Below are 17,853 nucleotides of genomic sequence, written 5' to 3' on the forward strand. Positions count from 1 at the left end.
ACCTACATTTGTTTTATTTTATTGAATTTTTAATGTTACGGACATCTTTATAATTCTATTTTTAGTACTTTGTTTAAAAAATGACAGATTTAATCGGTTTTTCTAAGTTTTTTATGTTTCATGTTTCCTGTTTAGGAGTTAAAAGCATAACATATTTGGACTATATTGCTTTGTCTTTCGGCTTTAAGATTCATTATGGCGGATGGTTTTTTAATACGAATTTAGTGGATTGAAGTTTCTAAGTTATCGGTCTGAAAATATTGGCAGTTATTATGTCTCACCGCGAGTGATTTGTAGCTCGGTCTCTTCGGCGATTTTCGGTTATCCTGGCGAGTCCTCGGCGATATAACCATAGCGGGTGCTCGCGCGATAGCGTGATCCAATTTGTCGAAGAATGCGCTATCGCGGGTAACTGCGAGACGGTGCAAGAAGACGATGGAAAGGGTTAGATGGGGCCCGGGAGAGGCGGCGGAACGATGGTGGCGATGAGGGACGCGAGATGCGGAGGGGGCAGGCAATTAATACGACGCGGAGGCATGCACGTCGGCAGGCAACGCCGAAGGCTCGCTTCATTAGGGCCCGAACGAAGGGTTGATTTTTACCCCGAAAATCCTCCTACCGCCGGCTCATTGGTTTCCAATTATCGAAATGCCGTCGCCTTAGGGCATTCTTGTCTTGCTCGTCCTCCGCCTCCCCGTTCGCCAAACCTTTATGATCATCATCTTTGTAAGTGCGGTTTCATTTATTGAACAAACGTATCTGCCGTTGATTTTGAGTAGCGTTTATGCGCGAAGAAGTTATTTCACCTCAAATCTATTTGATTGCATGATCGTCCAATTGCGATCGATTTGAATGGAGATAATGGAAGGTTGATGTACCTTGATGAATTCCGTTTTGAAATATCCATCTTAAGGCTGAGCTGATAAACTGAATTTTAATGCAAAGCCATAAAAACACTATTTTTTAGATATTAGTTTTTAGTATACGCAAAGCAAGGATAATAAGATTGCATACTGAAACATAACTATTGATTTCTATATTGATTTTTAATTAAAAAATGCTTAATTATTCTATATTTTCCTTATCTTTTTCTGTCTTTTCTTTATTATCACGCGAAGTGCGATTTTGTTTATAATATTTTAGTCATACGACAAATATATTCGCTGTCGATACTAATTTACGTTTATGAGAGCATTTGATTTGAATTCTGTGAAGTCAACGAAAGGTCGATGCACTTTGGATTGGGAAATATTTGATATAGCTCGTTTGGAGTTGTCGAGTTTTAGGAGCTTTATGGAAAGCTATTGTGTAATAGCGAAATAATCGCGAAACTATTGTGACACATACATCTCACAAATTTCTTTTTTATATCTGTGAATACATTTCATTTGTAAATATAACTCTTCTCAATTAAACTACTCTAGTGTTTAGAATTCGGGGATTCTTCCGTTCGACGGAAGTCACGTTATCTATTCTTGGTTCTCTTTTCTCTTGTCAGTCCTGTGAGACGAGATGCAGAAAATAGCGTCGGTTCAACAACATCTCGCGCGAATCGAATATCCTGCAAGGGGTCTGCGTTATTAAAGCTGCTGTACGTTTGAAACGAGAGGGAACCGAAAGCAGCTAAATGCCACATCGAGCATGGACCCCGGCACTCTTGCAGAATTTTCAAAATTTAACGCGGTCGGGGGGGGAAGGGTGGAAGGAAGTTCTCCATGTATGGAAAGAGGGGTGGAGACGAGAGGGAACGGGTGGGACTAGTGAGCCTGGGAATAAAGCCTGGAGATCGGAGTCACCGACGGCTCCCGGAGCCAGTAGGAATCTCGGAATCCCCACGTCGTGCTTCCGCACCTGTTTTCCGGTGCATCGAAAAAGAGGCGGGCGTTCTTACGCTCGGCGACGGACCAGGCGAGAGGCGAGGTAGTGCGAACGAGAAGAAGAAGAAGTGGCGAGGCGGAGAAGGCGGAAGAGAAGCCGTGAGGTGGCGGGTGACGGTGGAGGAGGAGGAGGAGGAGGAGAGAAGATGGAGGATGGCGGATCAAGAGAAGGAGCGTGAGGAGCAAGAGGTGGAAGAGGAGGAGGAGGATGACGACGACGACGAGGAGGATGACGAAGAAGAAGGACGAGGAGGAGGAGGAAGAGGTAGAAGAGGACGAGAGGGATGGCCGGGGGTGACTAGGCGGGGGTAGTCCAATCAGAGCCGAGTACGGGTGGGGCAGAACACCTCCGCCCTCTCCCGCGTGTTACCTCCTGCGGCCCTCCGCAACCCTCCCGGTCCTCGGAATGCGCCGGAATCAGCGCTACCTCCGAGCAGGACCACCACCATCCACCCCCTTCCCCCGCGCGGGGTTCCTACTCCACCGTCACCTCCTCCCACGTAACCTAGCTTCCTCCGGAACCCCCGCGGCTCCTCCTGGCGGCTGCCCAAGACAAGTGCCCGCGAGAGATTCTCACGGCATGAGCGGGGATCGTTACGTACCACCGACGGCGAGGATATCCACGGCCGAGAGGATCTCCACGACGATTTCCGCGCGTACGCGACCCTAAAGCCCTTCACGCACGCACGAACGCACGCACGAACTCACGCATTCACTCAATGCCCGCCGTGGCTGAGAACGGCTACGTTCACCTGCTCATCAAGCCGCGATCTTTGAGACGGTGTGATTAAGCGTCTCTAATCATCGTTTCTCGGCTCGGAAGAAACGATAACTCGCTGGTACTTCGAAATCGCAGTAAGTAATGCTCATCGGATACTTTCATCTTTCGACGGATCGTGATCAAGTTCTCGGAATTGTGATTGTCTCTTTTTCTCTCTTTCTCTCCAATAATTTACGTTATGAAGTAAATCATCGCGAATTTTTCCAGAATTAAAAGACTTCTTGTGGTTTAACATATTTATTTAATAATACATTCATGTAAAAAATTATTTATATAAAAATACAAAATTCATATAACAATAATAAAAATATTTATACACATTTAACGGATAAAACTTTCAACATTGAATCCTTTTTCGATTCAATAAGCAATAAAAGTATATTGAAAACAAATATAGATATATTTGGCAGTATATAATGGATAACATTTATTTAGATCGCAATATTTGCTCTTATTTTTCTATATTCATCAAATCTTACAATTAGTCATTTGGCTCATTCACATTTATCATAAACTTTGGTTTATAAAAAGTGGCAAGTAAAAAAATGTATATTTTAAACTAATATGTACATATTACGGCATAAAAACAATATTTAAACCAAATTTCGATCATTTCGTTAGTGAACTGTTTTTATACGAAGAAAATGTGAATGAAATGTGGGAGTGGAAGGGTTGGAATAATAAAACCTATTCGATCGTCCGATTTGAGGTATCGAGATATGTGGAACGTTTCTTTTCACTGCATTGTTGAAATCAATCCGGAGGTGCTCGGCTACGAAGGGTGGAAATAGTGTTTGCGCGTACGGTCGGATAAACACCTGTCGGTAGAAAGAGAGTAATCGAGTAGGGCCATAGACCGAGAAGGGAAGCAACTACATGTGCACGGATTGCTCGACCTAAACGCGAGTGATTCGATCTTTTCTGAACCATTGCGTTCGATTTGTTTTGCTAAAATATCGGCGTTGAGCTCTCTCCTGATATAAGCAGTATTAGAAGATATGAAGTTTTGTATCGCTTATTTCTAACAGCAATAATGTTCTAAATGATTTCTCGTCATTTGTTTACCCTAAAATATAAGAAATATTTAATTACACTTTGCGTGTTAATTACAATATTCACAACGCGGTACTTAATTTTTTTTATAGTGTTTTATTTCAAAGTGCTTTATTATCATTATATTGTTATCAGGAGATACTTAATAGTACACTTTTCATATTTTAGAAAAAAATATCATATAATACGATACGTATAATAGCTAATTATTGGATTTAACAATAAAAATTAAACTAAATAATTTTAAATTAAGTAATGATGATCAACATCTGTGTTCGTAAATTGATATTCTTTCTCGATTAACTCAAAATGTAGTATAATTTTAACCTATGTCTTTGCAATAATTAAAATTGGATGATCAAGGAAACCATGCTATTTTTATTAACGACGCGATAAAAGTACATGAAAAATACAAAATATGACACCATGTGTATATCTATTCGTGTTGACATTCAGTCGCGCTCTTGGATTTGTCAGGATATTCTTGTCAAAATTAGTTACATATCACGTAGAAAGACAAAATGGATAGGACGTGGAAGTAGGGCGATGAGATTATCTCGGCCAATATCGTGAATGGTTCGGAATGACTGCAATTATTTCGCGGTGCGTGTTCTTGGTGCCGATTGGGTGAAACTGTCTCGTAATAAAGGGAGCCGAAGTTCTCGTTAAATACACATACGTTTGCCATGTCTCTCTGTACAATAAAATAAACGCCAGGAGAGAGGATCCTCGTTAATTGTAGATTGCATAGTAAAAGTATTTTGAGTCATGAACTATTGAACATTTTAAACATTATATTTCCACTTTAAAATTGCGTGTATGAGAAACTGACGAAATTTTTAATTTTTTATCGAGGTATAGTGAATGCGAAGGAAGATAAGATGTGCGTTGTAAGATGTAAAATTTTATTAATGAGAGTTTTTAATTAATAATAATTAATTCTGCGATACGAAAATCAGTGACGTTTCAATAAAAGTCATCCATGATAATTCAAATTATTCGGGTTATATTCGTGAAATGTTCATCAAGATTCGCGCGTCCCTTTATGCAACGCTCTAGTGTCGGTTCTTAATGGCTCTTTATGGATCACGACAGACAGGCGCGTGTGTACGTTTTCACGAGACAATGTAGACTATAGCTACGCAGAACTTACCAGAGGAGACGCTTTATCGTGCCGGCTCGCACGTATACATTTATATTTAAGAGGGAAGACGAAACTTTGCTGACAACATGGCCGACACGACTCTGGGCTTTTCTACTCGCCACTCTCTCTCTCTCTCTCTCTCTCTCTCTCTCTCTCTCTCTCTCTCTCTCTCTCTATTTCTCTTTTCGTCGCCTCTCACAAGGACAGCCTTTATTCTATTCTCACCGTTTCTACATTGGCGAGAACCGCCCACTTGCAGCATGCGCCGAGAAGTAATTTTCGAGAGGAAAAAAGAGACCGTGATCCCCGTATATAGTTCAATTGTTGCGACGATGCGTTCGTAGATTTCCTTCAGCGAATAAATTGTGATTGTGCTCGAAATACATTTTGTACTTACTTGAAATAGCTTTCGATATTATTTACGAAAATTTCGACTCGCAAGTTTAGATATAATGTCAAGCGTTATAACGATAAGTTAATGAAACTGCAGGGAAAATGAGTTTAATGACTAACGCCGAAGAGAATTCCAGAAAAAGCATAATATAATAGCGTATGAGAACATACATAGTTTCTGATGATGATCATAAGGGTCACGGAAGTAAATTGAAGCAGAAGAAGAGTTAGCAACTTTTTCATTTAATATTTGGCTCTAACTTAATTTACTTATCATTGTTGTAGATTTAATTTATTACGAAAATGATTAGAGCAGCTTATTCTTTGTCAACAACATATTCATTTCTTTTTCCGTGGTACACAATGTTTCTATATTTGTTGGATTTTTTTGTGGATATTATTATTATTTTTGAAATGTGTGAAGTGATTTTGTGAGCGACATTACAGCAACGTGAGAGAAGCTTTACGTAAGTGCAGATGCCGATTCGTAAGACGCGTTCTCCGGGAACGAGTCGCGAATTAACGAGTCGGCGATCGGCAGGCTCGCGTCAAGCACGTCAAGCCATTTAAGCGCGAAGTCACGCGAAGGTGCGACCGCGATGCACGCAAGCACGTCAACGCGGCATTTCCACGAGCTTTCGTTCATGTACCAGGTATTTGGTTAATCGGGAACGCGAAGGGATTACGGTGTTTGGGGGCCGGCAAGAATAACAGTGTCTGTAGCCTCGATCCGACCAAATAAAACTACACACACGTATAACCACACACGCCCATATACATTGTATAGGTATACGAGATAAATTGAATCACCATCATTGGTTCGTTTCTTAAAACGATGATCTGACCCAGAAATTTGTCACGTTTTTTAAACACATATATATGAGTTGCGATTAATCTTCAATAGGGCAATTTAAATTTTATCAAATATGCGATATTTCTGTTTTTTGAAATATTATTAACAATGACGAAGGAGCAGGAGAGTCGCTGATAATAAACCAGAACGCTAATCACTATGTAATTGACACGCCTTTCATTTTACGCTTTCTTTCAGCGTAGAAGTAATTGTATAGCGTAGAACGCGGGACGGCGGAAAATCGCGGATATCTAGAAGCGAGTTTCTCACTATCCATCATTTTAAACGATATTACGTTCTAAGGCGTCTTTTCGCCCAATCTCCCGTGCGTCTAATGTACGTAAAGCGGATTGGAGAATCAGAGGGAGCTAACGCGCGAGAGCCAGGCATCGTCTGAACGTTACCTTGCAATGATCCGTTGCACACACCGGGCTTTCCGTCCTCTTTTTCCTCGAGCCGTCTTTGCCCTTTCTCGAAAGTGCCGCGAGAAGCCTACGGGGGCGAGAAAGACGGGGAGAAAAGGAACGTGCGGGAGAACGGAGCGAGCGCGGAAACTTTTCTTGTGCAAAGTACCACGCGGACTGGCTCGAGGTTATGAAATTCTGATGGCTCATAAAATGTAAGAAAATTTACAGACTTCGCCATCTTCCTCTTTCTCTTTCACTTTCTTTCTCTCTCTCTCTTCTCTCTCTCTCTCTCTCTCTCTCTCTCTCTCTCTCTCTCTCTCTCTTTGTCTCTCTTCTCTTGCTTCTCTGCCTTCTGGCTTACCATCTTTTCGCGTTTTCCGTCACTTCTCTTTCGCTTCTCTCCACCTCGACCTCCCATCGTCGTCGGCGGCTTTGCGAGCTGAACGGAAGAGAGTGGTCGGAGGGGACGGCGTAAAGTTTAAAACTCGCGGCAATCGATTAGGAGTCTGGCAAAGGAGACTTCCCCCGTTCATTGCTGCTACCTTTCTCCCTCTGTTAAAATTGGCGCTCGTGTTTCAATTTTTTAAAAATAAAATTGGACAATACGGTTTATTTGAGTTGAAATGTCGAATCTTCAAAAATGGGGTTGATCTATCGCTGAATATCTTGTAATGCGTTTGAGGACGTTTGCAAATTTCTCAAAGATATGAGGCGATATTGCAGCATCTTGTCATTTTGCACTGTTGATTTTGTTACCGGAAAACGTAATCGTTTCGAAGGATAAGATTACCAGGTCGGAGTCTATAAAGACTGCTACGATATTCACGGTAAAGTCTAGAGATAGAGATAGAATCAATATTTATCCGTAGGGAATGAGAGTCGCAATATAAATACGATATTCAAGAGAACTTTACGGCGCTTGTGGCAAAAATGGCTGTATCCCTCTCGGAAACTACTTTCTCGTCTATCGGAATGTTCTCTCGCCCATAGCCGAGCTGTAGGCGAACCTTAATTAACGGCAAGCAAATGAATACACCCTGATCACTCGAAATTGCGCTTTCGGTCGTCTACAGGGCGACTTCGGAACTATTTTCGTCAATCTTTGTTCGTTCTTCATTTAGTTCTACTGACGGTGAAGAGCATAATTTTCTCATCTGTGTGTTAGTTCTTTTTAGAGGAAAATTCAACATTCTGTCTATATTTTTCGAAAAATTTCTAGGCGATGGAATAATTCGACGTGCCGATAGAAGATCTGAATTATACTTTATGAGTCTGATTTTACCATATTTTATGTACAATAATTAATTCAAAAAGCGACTGGAAATTTTCCAACGGGGAATTTCAAGGCAACGAGGCTCGCCCAGCGCTCGCCAATCTCGCGCGAATAATTATGTATAAAGGCGACGACGATGGCGGCTGGCGTTAGCGGCGTGGTAGTGGCTCGCCGCTCAAAATACGTCTAAATATTAATGAGCTGTCCCTGCCTACGGCGTGGCGCCTTCGTCTGGGCGCGTTCACGCTCTCTTCAGATAGCGTCTACGTGTGTGGGTGTCGAACGTGTCGAAAAGTGTGTGAGCGTGTGCACAATGTGATGCAAGTTTGTAATTTTACGTCATGCGCGTGTAAATGCCGTTCGACGTTCTTTGGCGAATATATCACAAGCATATAGAAATTCTTGAAGATAAATAGCAATTTATTCGCATTGCGTTCGAGTGCTCGGTGATTTTATTTTTATAAAAATGTAACGACTTAATTTTTAACAACGAGCTCGCATCTTCGCTCGTGAATAATTCGGTTGCAGCCGCCGAAATAGTTACCAGAAATAGAGATTTCATTGGTTTCTACGTGAATAACAGACGCTGCCATATTCTCGCTGCATTTGGAGGCGTTTCACGGGATTAGCACTTGCCTTGACAGTGCTAATTCGCTTCTATCTTCCCTCGTCTCTCTTCTTCTTTTACCTCGTTATTCCCTCCCTGCTCTGCCTTTCTTGCTCTCTTTCCTCATCCGGTTCTGAATCGGAGTAAAGAGGCTCTCGGCATAGGAACAACGAGGGGGCGTAAAAGGGTTGACAGGAAGAAGTTACCTGATAGTTAATACAAAGACTGTCATGTAAGATGCGCCGTCAAGCGGTAGTATCCCCCTCGCTCCTTCCGTCCCCTGCTATCTTACCTTCCCGCCCTTTATTTTGTTCTCCTCTATTTTCCCAGGGCTCCTCCTCTTCCTAGCTGGCAGATCCTTCGGGACGGCTAATTGTGAGTGACAGTCGCAACGGGTAACGGGAGAGGGATCAACGTCACTCTCGAGAACTTCTCAAAAGCCTCGCTGACGCTTCTTCTCATTTTCAAAGATCGCTATACTTTAATGACTGACGCGTGCATCCAAAAATTCTGCCGGTCTCGTAATTTATGTAATAACTTGGAACAGGTGGTACTGAGAAATCGGCAAGATTCGAATGTCATGCCGAGGCTAACGAGAATTCGACAGGTGACCGATTGAAAGAGGTTTTAAAGCGTTAATGAGGTTCAAGGTTCTCTTTTCATGCGACTTTTCAAATTATTCTTTGCATTTTTGAATATTTATCTACAAATAGATATTTTTTATGCGATTTGACCTTTATCACTTATTGTTAGATATCTCTTTGTTATCAGTGAATTTTGTTTTTAAAGCATTATCGAGCATTATCGAGCTGCACTCGCAAGAATATGATTTCATGGCAACCTATAACTATTAAAACAATCGCCAACTCTCTACAGTATTCTTGTCTCTGTCGCGCATATCTAACAAGAAGAGCTTTTCGTATAGAGCACGCATCTGGTCCCCCATCGAAATGGGACGCGACCAATCTCAAGTTTACCTAGCTTGGGAGAAGAGTACGCCGGTGACTGTATTTACCATCTCTCGTAGGTACTTAATTTTGCTTTCGGAATGAAGTCCGGGGGGAGCCGTCTTTGGATTGAGGCCGATAGGTAGGAAATAGCGTAGGTGTTACCGAAAGGTAAGAGTTGCTGCGTCGCGTCGGTGGCGGGGACGCTGGTGTTGGTGGCACATTGAAATACCGGCGATATGCTCGAGTAGCGAAGCTGCAGGAAACTTCCGCCGAGTATTTTCCTGGGACTGTCTCTCACAATTAGAATTCTCCGGAGAGAAAGCCAGCCTCGTACTCGTAGACGCAGAGTAATGTGAAGATAGGTGCCTATTACGGGGAGTCTTTGCCGATTTTCCGACAACAGGGGGATTCCGAGCACAATTTGTTGTACACATGAATTTCGTGAGCGTTTAAAAAAATCAGAAATTCAACGAGCATACTATTTAAACCAGTGGTTGCAGATATGCTTTAACATCTTTAAATTAAGATATTACCTTAATTTAAAAAAATTATCCGTTTAATCTAATTTATCAAACCTGAAACTGCGCGAAATTCAACATACGGTTCAAGAAAAGTATTACCTAATTTATCCCCCGAACTCTTTCCATTGCAGCGGTTGCCAGCCGACAGAGGAAAGTGCATTGCGATCGTGAAGGTATCGCGTGACGTGCAATTCGATGGTTCCGACCGACAGCTCTCTCTCGGAATAGTCGGTTATCGGCCGAGTGGTGAGCCGGTTGGGTGTGTGTCTTTAGAAAAGCATTAGTGTCCGGAATTAATTGATCGCGGAAGGGAAGTGGATACCTACGAGCTTACATACTCCTATCTCTCTCGACCGCTCTTTCTCTCTCCCCGCGTCTCTCTTTCTCTCCCCGTCTCTCTTTCTCGCTCTTATGCTCCCTTGCCGTGCAGGGTGCAGGGTAATATCGGTACTAGTCTGTACCAGTCGATGAGCCACTCGCCGCGCTTCCCCTCTTCATGGTTCCTCTTGCATCGCTCGTACACACGGGCGCAACGATATAATCTGCTACTTCGTTCCTCGTGACTTCCCTCGAATTTTTGATATCAAAGTACCTTCCGACACGTATGAATCCCCTTTTCACTCTCTATCAGCGAACATTTTTTCATACATCGGATAGAGAATTCTCTTCAATAATGGGAAAAAATTATGCAATCTAGTATGTGTGATATTTTGATGTGTGATCTGCGGAAACTAAAGTTTACGAAAGCTGTCCGTGAAATTTTTATTTGTAAACGTTAATCCACTTTTAAAAAAGGCGTGTTAACTGAGTGAATTTCGTTTGTATCGAAAAATTGAAGCCTCTTTTCCGCGATGCCGATTGGTTATTGCAGCCGATTTGCAGCTGTCATTGTATATTTTGACAGTTGTGTGTATCAAGAAGTTAATAGTGTAATAGTAATAGCATAATGTTAAAGCTAAATAGCGCGCGCGAAGCGCGCGTCTGTGGTGTCTAGTTTGTGAAATTCTGGATGAACATCTATGCTGTTGAAATGAAATTTAAGATTTGTTTCTATACTTAACTGCATTAAACAAAATTTTAATTTAACGTTGGTTCTATTGTGCGTTTCTATTTAGATTAGATTCGAATAGGCGTGCGCGATCGCTGCTGAGTATTGCATAATTTCTGCATCATTTCCTTTGACGTATACATAAGGATATAACATTCTCTTCCTTGATGTCTTTTTTGACTTGCACTATTGCCGAAAATTCTCAATGCCAGAGGCGAAGAGGTCGGTTAGGAGCATTTGTTTGACGAGGTCGAGGGTTATTAAGCCGAGACTGTAGACCACATCAGAGCCAACCAGAAAGGCCCTTTGGCATATTTGCCTAACCTGTAATCTTTTCTCCTATTCTCACATCTTTTTTATCTATGAAAATTTGTCATGATTTGGAGACAACAATTTTATTGTTTATTAATTACGCTTTTATTCCTTTTGTATTATTGTTAAAATGCAGAAAAAACAAAACCCTTTTGAAGTTGGAATCAAAGGATATTTAAACATATTTATGTGATACAAGGAATCTTATGTGTTGTGATGTATGTATATGTGACACATTCAGCGTATACTTAAAATTCATAATGATAACAAATACAGAAGTTTATCGTACGTATTGATTACTACTTGCATATAGTTTTAATTGCGTTGCATTAAAAAGTTTTCTCAGTTGTATCCAGCGATAGAAAATCGGCATACTATTTGTTAGTAACTCTTACTTGTCGATCAATTAAAAGTTTCACGATATTGCTTCGACATTCTGCGCAAACATCTTTACTTTTACTTCAGCGTTACGTTACAGGCATACGAGTTACTTCATCGCTACATTAATGGAATTCACAGTTCACTCACCGGCTCGGCGGGTCTCTCTTTATCATTTACTACCTTTGTATCGCGCGCCCGGCGGGATTACTCGCTCGTCGTAATCAGAATCTGCGCGTTCTGAGCGTTATTTAGAATCGTATCTATCCATCCGTCCATGTCTAGCTCAGCAGCCCGCTAACTATCCGAGCACTTAAGCGCAATCACGAAACCAATTGGAATCGGTAAATATCCAGCCGGCGGCTGCAAAGGCGAGATTGCCGGTGGTGGAGGGCGGCCGGGCAATCCGGGCATTCGACGGGATACGGCGCGGGTCGGGCGTAAGCGTTTAGCCAGGTCGAGTAGTCGAGTTGATATCCGGCAGATATGTCCTTGAAGCATGCGAGCGTAATCACGATCAGCCGCGACGCGAGGGGCGGCGGATGAAGGACGGATAAACGACGGATACGTACGCTCGCACACGTTTACGTGAACATTTCCACGCGCTTAGCGTAATGGATACGCGCTTTAGTACCACCCTCTCTCGCCCCTGTACCGACCTCTCTCCTCTTGCCCTCTCCTACTCCCTCTCCCACTCTCTCTCTCTTCATTGCTCTCGCTTTCTCTATTAGAGCCGCACGCGCTTCTCAATCTCTCCCCCGTACTCTACCGAACCTGCCTTTGGGCGCGATGCAAAAGCCGCGGGTCCCAAGATCCGACGTGATAAGTGGTTAAACGGCAGTAAGTAAATGTTATAACCGTGCCGTGGTGGTACAGTCTCTCTCTCTCAAAGCCGGGAGAAATCGCGGAGGCTGAGTTACGAGACACGGGACGGTAATACGCAGCGAACACGCGGTACACCGCTACCGAAGTGGCAGAGCGCATTATGGGATTGAGATTAAGCGTGAGATACGACATACGCCGCTTAGATTACTCTACTGTGTAACGAAAAAGGGTGATTTCCGTTGTGGTCAGGATATCCATTTAAATCTCATCGCGTACGATCGCGAGTAATAACGGCGAAGAGGAAACTCTTCTCATCATTCAGCGAATGATAAATCGCGCAAAGGTCAGCCGAATGCAAAACGTCCTATAACGAAACGTTGGGACGTGATCTAAGAATCGCAAATTAGCTCGCGACCTCAAATGAAGCTGCTAGGAAGTACTCGTTTAAAATGTTACTCTCTCTCGTCGTCTTGTTTTAGCGCGACACGGCGCGGCGCGGCGCGGCGCTATCGCTGTCGCGCGAGCTACATATTTACGATAATACGTGAAATTAATGATTACCACGAGTCAACTGCGAAAGTTTCGGGCGTTAATTTATAAAGGTAATATATCGTCGGACCTCCGCGGCGTTACGGCTATTGCCGGTGTCGCCGCGCAGTTATGAATCATGTCCTTTGACAAAACTAAACGTTACGATCGTCCTCCCTCCGCCGACGAAGGGAGATCTTCACCGCCTAGACGAACCCCGGAACGCGAACGATATTGTTAACAACTCGGCTCGCCTTAAATTATGCCCGCCGGGTAATTACAGGAAGGCACATGACATTCGTGCATGGAAATAATTAATTCTCGCAATTACGTCCGCCTTCGCCTCTCCTGCGCTTCTTGGCCCGTTCCTTCATCGTGTCCATGAATTTGCGCTCTCGAGATATGGGACGGAGAGTTCTTGGCGATATTCTGTCATTATCTTTTGTTTATTATTATTATTGGTATTATTACTATAATATTATTTTTCTGATTGCAGGTAAATAGTACGTCGCTGCGATCGAGTCGCGTTAGCCGGAATAGTTGCTTGCGAGTCCTCAGTGTCTTTCGACAGTTTCGACGGGTGGTAAGTCAATCGACCTGTCGTTTTAGAATGTACTTTAGTTAGCTAAGTAAATTAGTGACACATTAGCTGAACGGTACACGTACATATATGTATTTAATATATTTTTTATTGTTTGCGCAAAATATTCATATTGGAATTGAAAGTCAATATTGGAATTAATCTTGTAATTTGATTTTGTCATTGTCGGGATTTTTTTTATCAATTGGGTTTACCTTCTCGTACACAAAATACGTACATGTTTGAATATTTACAAAAAAAAGAATGATTCGTTTATTCTAGTTACATTTATTACTTTGACTATTTTTGCGGTAGAATTTTGATAAATTATGATAATTACATTTCTCGATCTCACTGACATGTTCTTTCGCATTTTTGCCGTAAATAAAAAAAATCTACGATGTAGAACTTGAGCAGTCTTAATCGCGAGTCCGTGAAAGCGTGTGTTTTATCGATCAAAGATCCCCGAACGATAGAGTCCGATTGTAATCGACTTCGCGCGAGGCAACGTCGATGCCGGCTCGCTTTTAAGGAGCACGAAAGTGGTCTCCGCTGCGAAACAGCGGAGGGAGAGCCAGGAGCCCGCGGGTCGGGAGTAAATTAGTAATTAGAAATCTGATACAGGTAAGGTAAGTCGGTGTTGTTTCGGCATCGCGTGGCTCTCCGCGTCGCGTGGACTCCTGCGACAGGCACGGCCTCGCGTGACCTGACGCCCCCCCATCGGGGTAGGCCCTGGCCGCGGGGGCGAGCATACGGGCAATCGTTCAGAGCGGGACGGGGGGGGGGTTGGACAAAGGGGACGCCGTCCTGGAAAACGTAAGGGATGACAATTATGCCCTACAGGTAATTGCCAGGTTGCAGCTAAACGGAGCGCACGCCCCGGTTCGCCCTTCCGCGCCACCTGAAACGCGAGCTTTCGCCAGAAAATCATGGGCTTTAAAAAGCGTCACGCTCGCCGGTGCTCTCCAATTTATCGCGGTTTTCGCCCCTTCGCGATTCTCTCCCGCGGTTCCAAATGTAGTAAGAATACTGCGCGCCACAATAATTATTTAATTTTTTGACGCAGTTGGCGCATATTATTGAATTTCTGTCGTCGCGTACAGATTTTACATGTTAATTTCATTTTTCTTTTACCTTTACTTAACATCTTTAAGGTATCGCGAAGGAAGGTACCTTTATCGTATTAATGAAACGGTAGTCGATGATTTTCACATTATTATAATTTTATTTAAATAATAATTATTATAGCATATATATACATTTCTTATAACGCATATCATCATAAGAATCTGGAAATAGTTGAATATAACGCAGTTAGAAAATGCAATGGATCAATCAAATAAATAATCTTTTTATTTAGACAGTTGTATCTTCTCTAGGTTTGTTAAATTTAGTTTAAAATCGTTCTTTACATATGCGTTATATTTATATAACTTATAGCGTCATGATATAAACACAACATAAATACACCGAATAAATGCAAAACTTATATACAGTGCATTTCAGCGTTAGAACTGCATTTCTATTCTTTGTTGTTATCTTTTTTCTAATGTCTTCTATAGAAGCGTCCTAAGTCTAATATTACGTAGTGCGTTCACTTTGAACTTGCACAAGCGTGCATTAACGTGTGTGCATTAACTTTTACATGTGTGTATAAACTTCGCAGTAATATTAATAACGAAGCGGGTCAAGGAAATTGCAGCTTATGGCTCAACGTCGTTCATTCAACCGGGAATTTCTTGTGATTTGTGTTACAGAGGAATATCCATTAATGGTTTCGAAATCAAACTAGAAAAATAGCGCGTTCAAGACGTCAACTTGCATCGTGTTGTAGTTGTCTCGAGAACTGTCAGGTTTGCTCTAGTTTCACAACGAGGAAAGGTTTATCCTTTTTTTTTATCGTTTTTAAGATTACGACACGGAGAAAGAATCAAAACACAGCAACATATAAACATCTTAGAGAAATCCTTTTGCTGATAAATGTCAGCGTGTAGTGCTTTGGCGCGATATTATATAGTATATACATATATCCTCCTATATTATTTCCTTCGGAAAACAGAATCTTACAGTTGCGAACTTCCGTCGAACGCTTTTACCAATACTATGTAGCGTATAGCTCGGCATTCAAGCATCGCTCAGGCGAACAGGCATCAGAGCTCGAGGAAATACGAGGGTCAGAGGTTGCGGAGCACCGGGGCGTGTCGCGACGACAACGTTGCGAGACCGTTACGTCTCGTATCCGTTTTCTCCGATGTTCCCTTCGACGACGACGACGACGACGACGACGACGATCGTACAGAAAATTAGCTACAAATGTGTGTTATTTTGCTGGTAGAACGGCGCACTACGGGAGCGCATACGCCCGGCATGCATTATGCACGCGGTCCCTGTAGAGGCTGCCGGCCGGCCGACGCTTGTTTCGCACGCGCTTTTTCCCACGTGCTTGTAAGCCACGTAGCCCGATCGGGCTATGCCTTTATCTAGCGGTGTACGTATCGCAGAATGTGTACGTGGTGTGGAGGATGCCGGTCTCTATACACGTCTGCCTATCACCTTTACACCAGCGCGACGCGGCTGATTCTACGTCTCGGCCACGTGGCTCGTAAAGACGGACCGACGTCGTAGGCTTGCGTCGTCGCGTACGGGCTTGCCCATCGCCCCGTACATCGCGATCAGTGTGTTTTAAACCTTGGCACGCTTTGTTTTGGCTTACGTGTCGTATGTGTTCGGCGCTAATTTTCGCGCTAAACCAGCTGCGATTGACTTACGTGTCCATCGAGTGGCCACGATGATTAGAACGCGGACGTTTCTGGACTATACACCGTCGTAGTTACAGTGATTCTAATTCTGGATTTCTAATTGCATTTTAAGATGCGTCAAATATATCTCGACAGTGTTATATTCGGGGATGTACACTCTATAGTGTTTCTCTTATAGTGTTTTGTCGAACTTAATGATACCAGAAGAAGTATCTGTACTATCGTAATGTAAGTATTAATTGAAAAGCACACACACATACCATTAATTCTGAAAACTAGGAAGATTTAACTAATTGTGTCAAGCAAAGAGTTTGAGACGACAATATAAAAATAATAAACTACAATATATGAAGCACGTTTTAAAAACGAGTAACTGAAAGATTTAATAGTTCACTAAATGATAGGATTAAATGTAGCATATTACATATTCTTTTCCAAATTAGAATATTTGGTCGTTTAGTCTGATTTGGAGTCTACGCGCGCGCGAGGTAAGGAGACCCCACACACGGTTTTTCTTCGAGTACCTTGGCGTGTTGCTGCCCTGAGACCTGCAATTAATTTTATATTTTGTTGCCGCGCACCAAGCTTGCGGACATTTAAAAAGGGCTTCATGTCTGCTGCTTTCCGTTCGTGCACACGGTGCACACGTTGGTCTCGCGAGGGGAGTGACTGAAAAAATGGGAAAAAATGGGCGCGACGCGCGGTGTGATGTCGTGTCGTTCGAGTGACGGTCGCATGCCAGCCAGAGAATTACGGTCGAGTGGCTAGAGTTACTGGCGGGAGAACACGTATAGAGCCTGACGCGTTCGCATGACGGATGCCGATTCGATAGCTCGATTTCACCCGGCTCGCAATTCCGATGCCACTCCGACACCCCGGAGAAATTTTACACCGATCGATCGCGATTATCCTTTCCTCGCTGGCCGCCGGAAATATGCTGGAAATCGTCGATAAAATTCAGATATTTTAGTGCGATTCAGTCTGCGATATTTTTCAAGCAGAGGCGTTGATAACAATTGATAGGTCCTTTTTTCAATATTAATAGTATACGAAACGTATATATTTTTCAATTCTTTTTTAGAGCTCACGCAGATCCGATCGCGTTTATGCAATTTTTCAGTGATATTCTGTTTCTGAAAAGAATACTTACAAATACAGGTATAAAAACTACCCAGTATGAAACTTAATGACAATCGACGATTCAAAGAACATAAGATAGCAGAAGGGTTACGCGCTTTTAAACTGCGGTTGCACAACACGGACGATGCAGTATTCATTAAAATAAGGTCAGAAACGGTATTATTAGGACGATTATGCGCTTTTGCGAGCACCCTTCGGTAAGACGACGAGTATTCTTTCGCGTGAACGCTACCCTACGCGGCGAGATAGGGTTACTCTGTCCTGCGCATGGAATCGCGAGCTTGTATGGTCATTATAAAGCCATTAATCATATAAATAGGGCGAAGGAGGCAGGACCGGAGGGTGGTGCCCGTTGTTCAAGCGAGGACGGTCAAGTCGAGTGAATTATCGATAATGCAGACCTTCGAGTTTCCTGTAGCGAGAG

General features: G+C 42.8%; 1 protein-coding gene across 6 annotated transcripts in view; it reads left to right on the forward strand.

Annotated features, from left to right (window-relative positions):
- The window catches only part of LOC139769877 (uncharacterized), a 288,097-nt gene that overhangs the window by 118,620 nt on the left and 151,624 nt on the right, over positions 1-17,853 (forward strand). Inside the window, exons 1-2 of one of the 6 annotated variants that reach the window (XM_071701358.1) lie at positions 2,326-2,732; positions 13,447-13,533. The exons of 4 other annotated variants lie outside the window; for them this stretch is intronic. The gene's annotated coding sequence lies outside the window, so the exon portion shown is untranslated. Of the gene's footprint in view, positions 1-2,325; positions 2,733-13,446; positions 13,534-17,853 lie in introns of those variants that run through there. One more of the 6 variants, XM_071701359.1, reaches the window with a different exon arrangement.

The sequence above is a fragment of the Temnothorax nylanderi genome, unplaced genomic scaffold (genome assembly GCF_030848795.1).
Source record: "Temnothorax nylanderi isolate EJ_2023f unplaced genomic scaffold, tnyl_v1.0 TNYL_tig0025_pilon, whole genome shotgun sequence".
In the NCBI taxonomy this organism is placed as follows: Eukaryota; Metazoa; Arthropoda; class Insecta; order Hymenoptera; family Formicidae; genus Temnothorax; species Temnothorax nylanderi.